We start from the raw sequence: 10,997 nt of genomic DNA, 5'->3' as shown, positions 1-10,997 counted from the left end.
CATCTGTCTCTACCCAATCAGTCAGTTCCTGCTACTCCACATCGGGGCTCCCATAGCAAGCTCTCATCCAAGAGGTTGGGTACCTCAAGGATCCTACCCCTCCTCCTTAGGACGATCAATCCACATCACCCCACCTCCTACCTGGAGGTATGGCTGCATGCGATCCCTCAGCCCACCTGGCTCGAAGTTTCCCCCTACTGGAGGTCTCTGCATGAGTAGATGTCTCTACTCGATCTCCTCTTAGCTTCCCTTGTTGTGGCTGCTCCACAACCTCCTGAAGCTGCTGCACCAATCGTGGCTCCTCCACAATCGTCTGAGACTTCTTCTGGCTCTGCATGTTGAGAGGTAATATACGCTCCCTCTCAACCACCAAGTCTCCATCAGTTGCCTCACTGCTCAAAGCTTTGCATGCATCTTGAACCTCAAGAGCATACAGGTTCTTGACCCGTGAACCAATCTGCTTCACCTGTATAGTAATGATGTGTCTAAGGAAAACCTTTCCCTTACTGAAGACTACATCATAGCCTCTGTCTTCCAGCATCGCGATCGAGACCAAGTTTCTCTTCAGTCTTGGTACATACTTGACATCGGTCAAGGTAAGGCGAGCTCCATGCTCCCTCTGAAAAATAACCGTGCCTACACCTGAGACACTATACTTCTCATCATTACCCATCGCTATGAGTATCTGGAGATCTTTCTCCTCCAAAGTACTGAACAAACTCTTGTCATTGGTCATGTGGAAATAAGCTCCACTGTCAAGAAACCAACCACTTCCCACCATGGATGAAACCATGTATGCGAAGATTGTGAAATCCAACTCAAACTGTGAAGCAAGTGCCTCACCTTCAGATCCTTCCCCGGATCCCTTCTTGGACTTCTTCTTTGGGCAATTAGTAGCATAATTGCCCAACTCATGACAACGAAAGCATCTCACCTTCGACTTGTCAACCTTCTTCCCATCATTGGAAGAACTAGATTCGAAAAGCGAACCCTTCTCCTTCCCCTTCTTCACCTTACTCGCTAAGGCACAGTTCTCCTCATCATGCATAGATGAAGAACTGTCTCTAGTGCTCCGTCTGATCTCCTCTTGCATAAGATCCGACCAAAGTCTCTCCCATCCTAGCAATTTCTCCCGGCCATTGACAAAGTCCTGATAGGAATGCCAACTCTTCGAAAGACCAAGGAGAGCCAAGCTCACCAATTCCTCATCATCGACAGGCACCCCCACACTTCCCAGCTCATCCCGACATTGGGTGAACTTCATGAGATACTGGGGCATACTGTCTCCATTCTCACACTTAATGTTTCTGAGTTTATCCTTGAGCGCCATTCCACCAGCTCAAAACTCAACCGCTTTTGATCTAAAATTCGTGAGAACAAAGTATTTCTTGTACATAGATCGACTGTATGGGCATTCACCGGATATCTCACCTTCCAAAAGAAGGATGAATCAAGAAGCTACCTGGCCCAATTACAGACTCTGCCTGAAGAAATAAAATTAAACACTTTCTGAATAATAGATCTGATGATCAACAGCTCTGATATCATGTACAACTTTTTCTACAAATCAACCAGCTTTGATACCATGTAGAAATTTTGAATAATAAACACTTATTCACAGAGATTATCCCAATTATACACTATTACGGAATACATGCACAATACATAATCTCCTCTACGTTGATCATCAATTTAGCAGCATTAAAAACAATGAAACATCAATCGCATGCACACATTAATACAATATGTAACCCGGGGAAAGAATACAGCTGAAAACCCCCAACTATCTATATATTATAATGATTGAGAACATGTAACAATACATAGTACAATACTCCTCACAAGTACTCAATACTATCTCCACCTGTTACAAACAAAACTAGCTTAGATCCGAACAAGTCACAGGTTCAAATCTCCTCCACTGCTTTGCCTGCCTCCACTGCACAATCCTGCAAGAGAATGAATCAGTCTGGCTGATCCAAACTCGTCTTTTCCTTGGCTAATCCAAAATCACGTGAGCACAAGCTACAATTTCCTTGTTAGTCGCCCACACTGTGCAAACCTCATTGGCATTACTCAATCCATGCATGTGAAAAATCTCATGCACAACTGATAGTCACAACTCACCCTTTCACTTACCTCTAACACCTGTCTCTGTTGAACTGTCCATGCACTAAGTTAACTGATGTATTCTTTAGTTTCTTTATGAGTTAATAATTATTGAATTAATTAATATTTAATTCACACAACTCATCACTAGTGTATTCTTTAGTTAGACTAAATACAACTAGTTCAACTAAGTCAAACTGAACACAACTCCATCAACTCCACAGAACTCACATGCATGAGTTCTAACTGAAGTCCTCCATGCAATAGCTCAACTAACACATAAGAAACCACGTGATTCATTTTGTCAGCTGCATGTGCCACATCCGTAGCTTGAACTGAAGTGCTCCAAGAGAATAAGATAAAGTTTAGAGTCCAAATATTACTAAGGGCTAATAATATTTGACTGTTTCTATTTTTAGCCTGGCAGTCTAAAAATAGACTCTGATCACTCCGTTGTGAACCAAAAATAGAAGTCCATCTATTTTTCCCAACATGACCAATCATCCATAAACAGCATCCTGCAACTCATAGACCATGATCCATATGTCTAAAAATAGACTTTGCGCCAAAAATAGCCTGCGAGCCCACTTAGTGAAGGCGACTTCTTTCCACTAAGCTCCATCATCTTGTTGCATTTTCAACACTACGGACCCGAAACAGGTTATGGTAACAGCGCCATATGATATCGCATTCATTCGCAAGCCATAAAGGAATGTTTTGTTCAAATCATCGATTGCGATATATATGCGGACCCGACCGCTCTATTAGAATACATCGTTATGTTATGTCGTGTCCGCCGCGTCAGAAGTTATGTACCGCAAGTCTTAAATGATGTCTCGTTAAAAAAAATCGATTGCGATATTATTGCAAACATGACTGCACCACTATAATATGACTCAATATGATATCGCGTCCATTGAATCGCACGTTTCAAAGAAATGTCAAAATGTCGATTGTGATAAGGGTGTGGACACAATGGACCACTGATTGCGATAGAGTTGTGTACCCAACGAGCTTATCAAAAACAGTTTATTGTATACCGCATCCGCTTCGTCGGTCGTAGGGGATCGACTATGTTATGAGAAGAGCTCTGGAAGTTGCGATTGCGATTAAGGTGATGATGTGGCAGGTGGGACCACCCATTATATGGTTTTAACTATGTTGATATGTGAATATCGATGATGTTGATATCAGAGGACAGAGCATGTGCACACTTGTAAAACCTTTGATTTTCATGAAAGTTGCGATTGCGATTAAAAATATGACGTGGCATGTGGGGACCTCTATTAATGTGTATTTTCATGAAGGTTGTGATTGCGGGGTAAGGTGATGATGTGGCAAGCCCTCTGATATATTTTAATATACCAACTCATGCATAAGTCGGCCCCTCCACCTTTGAATGAGTCGTTTCAATTCATTGGAAAAACTCATACATATATATATATATATATATATATATATATATATACAAGTTGAAACGCTTCACTTGAAAAAGCCGTATCAAGAATCTATCATAGAGAACAAGAAAAGTTCACAACTCGTGAACTGGAAGAAATAGAGGAAGCCGAAGGTCTGGCAGACGAAGAAGGTGCAATAGAAGCCAAAGGCCGAGCGAAGAAGGAAGCTGAAGACAGAGCGGGAGGACAATATTTTGACCTGATTCATCTTGAAAGATAGGGTCGGAGCCCTTGGGGTTGGTGATTGGTGTCCTTGGAGTTGGTGCTCCTAAATCCAAGGTTGGTGCCTTGACAAGATAGGGTCGAAGCCCTAAAGGTCGGAGCCTCATCAAAACCAAGTTGGAGCTTGGAACACATTTATATTGTATTTATTATTTTACTCAATAAAATTATACTTATACATTTCTCTATTTAAATTGTGAAGAATTAAACTGGTAATAATAACAATTGAAAGAAAATACTAATTCACCCCCCCTCAGTATTTCCAACAATTGGTATCAGAGCTAGCTTCTTCATATCAGCCTAATAGCTAGAAGAAGGATTCTTAGTCACAATGAAAAATCAAGAAGTGTCAGGAAGACCTCCTCTGTTCGATGGCACAAATTTTGGTTTTTGGAAAAAAAGAATGTCCTACTACTTAATGTCCCTTGGACCTGAAGTTTGGCATTTGGTTTTAAATGGGTACACAACTCCTTCCACTCTTCCAACAGATCAAGACGAAAGGAAAGATTACATTGCAAATGAAAACGCCTTAAATTCCATCACTAGTGGAATAACTGAATCTGAATTTACAAAATTCATGAATTGTGACTCAGCCAAAGAAGTATGGGATAAGCTAATTAGCTTATATGATGGGGACTCCAAAGTTAAGAAGGCAAAGCTTCAAACGCATAGAAGACAATTTGAAAGTCTGAAAATGGATGATGAAGAAGATATTGCATCATACTTTCTCCGAGTGGCTGAAGTGGTCAACTCTCTTAAAGGATTGGGAGAAAACATTGAAGAAAGCACTATTGTTCAAAAGGTCTTAAGATCTCTCCTAGATAGATTTGACTCCAAAGTAAGTGTTATAGAAGAAATGAAGGACCTAGATACTCTCAAGATGGATGAACTTCATGGAATCCTCATTGCTTATGAGATGAGAAAAGGAAGCCCAAGTTCCAAAGATGCAGCATTCAAGGCCTCAAAATGAAAAAAGGGGAAAGAATGGAATACCGGTAGTGATGACTCCGATGTTGAATCTGAATTGGTGCAATTTGTACAAAGACTAAAGAAAGGATCTAGCTAAAAGGTAAGTACCCTCTTATTTGTTTCAAATGTGGAAGAATATGTCATTATGCTGCAAAATGTCCTCTTAAGCATGATAGTGATGGTGAGGAAAATTCTAAAAGGATGGTATACAAAAAAAAAGGTTCAATAAGAAGAATTTCTTCTCTAAGCAAGATGAGTCTAATGAAGATGAATTTGTAGTCATCAAAAAGAAATCAACTAATCATTTCCCTCATCGCAAAGGAGGTAATGATGAATCAGATGAAGAAAATGACTATGCTGGAAGCCAAGAAGTATTATTCATGGCACTCACAAATGATGATGATTCAGATCTAGAAGGAAATGTAGATGAATTTTTAATGAGTGCCATTGAAGAAAATGAGAAATTACGAAATAAAATCATTTCTCTCAAGGTAGAAAAGGAGGAAGCAAAAAGAAGGGAAGACCTCTTGAAAAATAAGCTAAAAGAAAAAGAAGAATTTTGTGAAGAACGTGAAGCTGAAATAGTATCTCTAAGGAAGGAATTGGAGCAAGTCAAAAAGGGTTAGCAAAGCTCTCAAATACTTGACATTATCCTAAATGATCAAAAACCTCAACATGACAAATCTGGGATAGGTTTTAAAGGAGAATCATCAATTACTAAGAATAATGCAAAAATCTATGCTGACATACTTTCTAGCAACCCAAAAGAAGAAAGATTATTTCATCAAAGGCCCACCTCAAATCCAAAGAATGAAGAGAGAGTAACTCCAAGGAAGAATGTTGATTCAAATCATGGCTATTATGACAGGTACAAAACTATCTTTTTTGGGCATTGTTTTTATTGTAAAAATTTTGGTCATCAAGATAAACATTGCATGGCTTGTAAGAATGAAACACAAAAATTGAAGGATCAAACAAACAAACCATATGGTCTCAAAGGGAAAGGACAAATCAAGACCTAAAACTCTTTTGATCCCTTGGCCAAATTTGACCGATTTGCTCATTATGTAATGATAATGGACATAATGAACAAAATTGCCCCTTCAAAGGAAGAGAAGTAAAAAATTAGAATCCCAACACAGATAAATATGGCCTAGTTCTATGTGCTCATAGTGATGAAAATCATTGGTTTTTGGATAGTGGGTGCTCCATACATATGACAGGAGATAAGGAAGTTTGTCTCATTGAAAAAAAAGGAAGGAAATGTATCCTTTGGAAGTGGATCTGCGAAAATTGCTGGAAAATGAACTGTTAACTTTATTAATGGAAAAGGAAAGGCTCAAAATGCTTTGCTAGTAGACGGGATCAAACACAATCTCTTGAGTGTTGGCCAAATCTGTGATCAAGGACATAATGTTGTCTTTAGCACTAAAGATTGTGAAATAAGGAACTCTTCCTCAGGGGAACTTGTGGTGAAAGGAGTTAGAACATTAGATAACGTCTACATTCTAAACAAAATTCAAGAAGATAAATGTTACTTAGGTCAAACAGATGAAAGTTGGTTGTGGCATAAGCAACTTGGACATACAAGTTTCGATAACTTGATCAATGTCAGCAAGATTAATGCAGTACGAGACATCCCAAACTTATTCAAGCCAAAGCAAGGAGTATGTGGTCCATGTCAACATGGAAAGCAAACTAGAACCAGCCACAAGACCAAGGAGTTTTCTACATCAAAATCTTTGGAGATCATCCATGCTTATTTACGTGGACCAACTAGAACTCCGACACTCCAAGGAGAAAGGTACTTTGCTTTATTTGTTGATGACTATACTAGAATGATGTCAGTATATTTCATAAAATATAAATCCGAAGCATTTGAATGTTTTAAGAATCTTAAAGCTCTTATAGAAAATGAAAAGGAATCTAAGATTAAATGTCTTAGAATGGATAGAGGGGGAGAATTCACATCAAAATAATTTGATGAATTCTGTAAAGTACATGGAATCAAAAGAGAACTCTCTATTGCCAGAACACCCAAGCAAAATGGGGTAGTTGAAAGAAGAAACTAAATTGTTCAAGAAATGGCAAGAACAATGTTAATAGCAGCTGACTTGTAGCCAAAATTATGGAGAGAAGCAGTTGGGATAGTTGTTTATACCTTGAATCAAACTCAACTAAGACCAAATAATGAGAAGACTCCTTATGAATTATGGAAAGGAAGACCTACTTCAACAAAATACTTCAATATTTTTGGAAGTAAGTGCTTCATGAAAATCAATGATGACTCACTAGGAAAATTTGATTCTCAAGTTGATGAAGGAATATTCCTTGGATATTCTACAAGGAGCAAAGCCTACAAGTGCTACAATAATCGACTACAGAAAATAGTGGAAAGCATTGATGTGAAGATTGATGAAGACCTTCCAGAAAAAGAAATTGAAGATCATGAAGTTGACCCTCTCATTGAAGAAAATGAAGAAGAACCTGAAAAAGAGGAAAAAGATCAAGAAAAACACAAGTACAAAGAACCATCTCAAACCCCTTCAAAGGTGAAGTCTCTCCAAAAACATCACCCAAAAGAGCAGATTATTGGCAATATAGATGAAGGGATGCAAACCTGAAGAAGGATGAAAAGTACACCAAAGAAAAATGATGTTGCTCTCCTATCTATGATAGAACCAGAAACATTTACTCAAGCAAGTAAGGATCCTCATTGGGTAAAAGCCATGGAAGAAGAAATGTCTCAAATCAAGAAGAATGAGACATGGGAGCTGGTACCTCATCCAAAGGATAAAAATATAATTGCAACCAAGTGGGTGTTCAAAAAAAAAAGAATGAAGATGGACAAATCATCAGAAATAAGGCAAGGCTTGTTTGTAAAGGTTATTCACAAATTGAATGAATCGAATTTGAAGAAACCTTTGCACCAGTAGCTCGTGTGGAAGCTATAAGTATGTTCTTGGCATTTTCTTGCTCAAAAGGATTCAAAATCTATCAAATGGACGTAAAATCAGCATTTCTGAATGGGGAACTCAAGGAAGAAGTCTACATGGACCAACTAGAAGGGTTTAATCTAGAAGAAGGAAAAGACTTTGTTTGTAAGTTGAAAAAGGAATTATATGGTTTGAAACAAGCTCCTAGAGCTTGGTACGCAAGATTGGATCACTATCTACAACAACCAGGTTTCAATAAAGGGGTGGCAGGAAGTAATCTCTACATAAAGATGGATGAGGATAAGTTACTAGTCACTCTTGTCTATGTTGATGATTTGATTTTTGCTAGTAATAACGATTAGATGAGCCATGAGTTTGCTCAAAATATGTCAAAAGAGTTCAAAATGTCGATGATAGGAGAGTAATCTTACTTCCTTGGACTACAAGTATCTCAAACCACAACAGGCATGTTCATATCTCAAGCAAAATATCTTAAAGACATGCTTAAAAGATATGGAATGGAAGATTGTGCACCCATGAGCACACCTATGACCACAGATTGCAAATTAAGCAAAGATGATGACTCTCCTCTGGTAGATGCAACTCATTATAGGTCAATAATTGGAGCCCTCCTATACTTAACTGCTACGAGACCTGACATTATGCAAGCAGTAGGAATGGTGGGAAGATTTCAATCAACTCCTAAACAATCCCATTTGTTGGCTGTAAAAAGAATTCTCAGATACTTGAAAGGAACTCCTGATTTTGGTCTTTGGTACCCTAAGAGCTCAACTCTTACTGTGACTGCATACACCAATGTTGATTGGGTTGGAAGTGTCGATGATCGAAAAATTACTAGTGGAAATGCATTCTTCCTGGGAGATTGTCTAGTATCTTGGCTCAGCAAAAAACAAACATCCATATCACTATCTATAGTTGAAGCTGAGTATATAGCTGCTGCAGATTATTGTACTCAAATATTATGGATGAAGGAAGCTTTGAAAGATGTCAACATAGGTACCAATCAACCAATCACCATCTATTATGATAACACAAGTGCTATGAATCTCAGCAAAAAACCATTGATGCACTCAATGACCAAACATATACCAATCAAGTATCATTTCCTTCATGAACAAGTAGCTGAAAAAAACATCAACCTGGAATATATCAATACTAAGGAGCAGATAGCTGATATTTTCACAAAACCTCTTCCTCGAGAAGAATTTGAACATCTTCACCAAAAGATGGGGGTTATTTCTCTAGCATCACATTAATTTGATTCATAAAGATGTTGCATGACAGGGGGAGCAGTTCGACAGGGGGAGTTCTTGTGCACCTTTTTTCCATTGATGTCAAAGGGGGAGAGAAGAAGAATATTGCCATCAATGACAAAGGGGGAGATTGTTAATCTAGGTTGTCATTGATGTCAATATAGCAGTGTTTGTGATGGAAAATTCTTTAATACATGATGTTGCCTATTGATGCCCATTGATCTTAATACTACTCATGGAGGATCCAAGGATTGAATACATACACAATAGAAATAGTGGAACCAAGGAGGAAAGCTATCGGAAGTCGAGGAAAGCCAAAGAGTAAGAGGAAGAAGTCATTGAAAGCCAGCAAGAGAAGAGAAGCAATTTATCGGAAGCAGTTTATAGGGAAGAGTTAAGATATTGGAGCTTTATCAGAGAAATTATATTGGCATGTTATCAGCAGTTCTATTATATTATGTTATGTAAACACTGCTCAAACCCCCAATGTGATATGTACTACGAACCTGAAACAGGTTATGGTAACAGCCCCATACAATATCGCATCCATTCGCAAGCCATAAAGGGATGTTATGTTAAAATCGCCGATTGTGATATATATGCGGACCCGACCGCTCTATTAGAATACACCGTTATGTTATATCGTGTCTGCTGCATCGAAAGTTATGTTCCGCAAGTCTTAAAGGATGTCACGTTAAAAAACACCAATTGCGATATTATTGCAAACATGACTACACCACTATAATATGACTCAATATGATATTGCGTCCATTGAATCGCACGTTTCAAAGAAATGTCGATTGCGGTAAGGGTGTGGACACAACAAACCACCGAATGCGATAGAGTTGTGTACCCAACGAGCTTATCAAAAACAGTTTATTGTATACCGCATCCGCTCCGTCGACCGTAGGGGATCGACTATGTTATGAGAAGACCTCTGGAAGTTGCAATTGCGATTAAGGTGATGATGTGGTAGGTGGGACCACCCATTATATGGTTTTAACTATGTTGATATGTGAATATCGATGATGTTGATATCGGAGGACAGAGCATGTGCACACTTGTAAAACCTCCAATTTTCATGAAAGTTGCAATTGCGATTAAAAATATGACGTGGCGTGTGGGGACCTCTATTAATGTGGATTTTCATGAAGGTTGCGATTGCGGGGGGTAAGGTGATGACATGGCTGGCCCTCCGATATATTTTAATATACCACATCATGCACAAGTCGGCCCCTCCACCTTTGAACAAGTCGTTTTGATTCATTGGCAAAACTCATACATATATATATATATATATACAAGTTGAAACGCTTCACTTGAAAAAGGCGTATCAGGCATCTATCACAGAGAACAAGAAAAGTTCACAACTCGTGAATTGGAAGAAACAGAGGAAGCCGAAGGTATGACAGGCGCAGAAGATGCAGTAGAATCCGAAGGCCGAGCGAAGAAGGAAGCTGAAGACAAAGCAGCAGGACAATCTTTTGACCTGATTCATCTTGAAAGATAAGGTCGGAGCCCTTGGGGTTGGTGCCCTAGAATTGGAAGGATTGATGTCCTTGGAGTTGGTGCTCCTAAATCCAAGGTTGGTGCCTTGACAAGATAGGGTCAAAGCCCTAGAGGTTAGAACCTCATCAAAACCAAGTTGGAGCTTGGAACACAATTATATTGTATTTATTATTTTACTTAATAAAATTATACTTATACATTTCTCTATTTAAATTGTGAAGAATTAAACTAGTAATAATAACAATTGAAAGAAAATATTGATTCACCCCCTCTCATTGTTTCCAACAATATAAAATAAGTATAAAAATATATCCATATACTTATATTTATAAGTATACTAATATATTAAAAATTGTTCTAACATAGTTATAATTAGTTCGAAAAAGGCGTTTCTATTTCGACCCTAGGTGGATGAACCTACATTGATCTTCTATTTTTTAATAAATAGATAGGTGCGATTGAATCTAAATGGAAAATGCGAAGGGGAAGGCGACGGGAAGGCTTTGCAACTTGATACAGGG

This window comes from Pinus tabuliformis, chromosome 8 (genome assembly GCF_031772625.1).
Source record: "Pinus tabuliformis cultivar Carrire ecotype Pingquan chromosome 8, CPIR1, whole genome shotgun sequence".
Classification (NCBI taxonomy): domain Eukaryota; kingdom Viridiplantae; phylum Streptophyta; class Pinopsida; order Pinales; family Pinaceae; genus Pinus; species Pinus tabuliformis.
The sequence above is the reverse complement of the archived record's forward strand: the minus strand, read 5'-3'. Positions refer to the sequence as shown.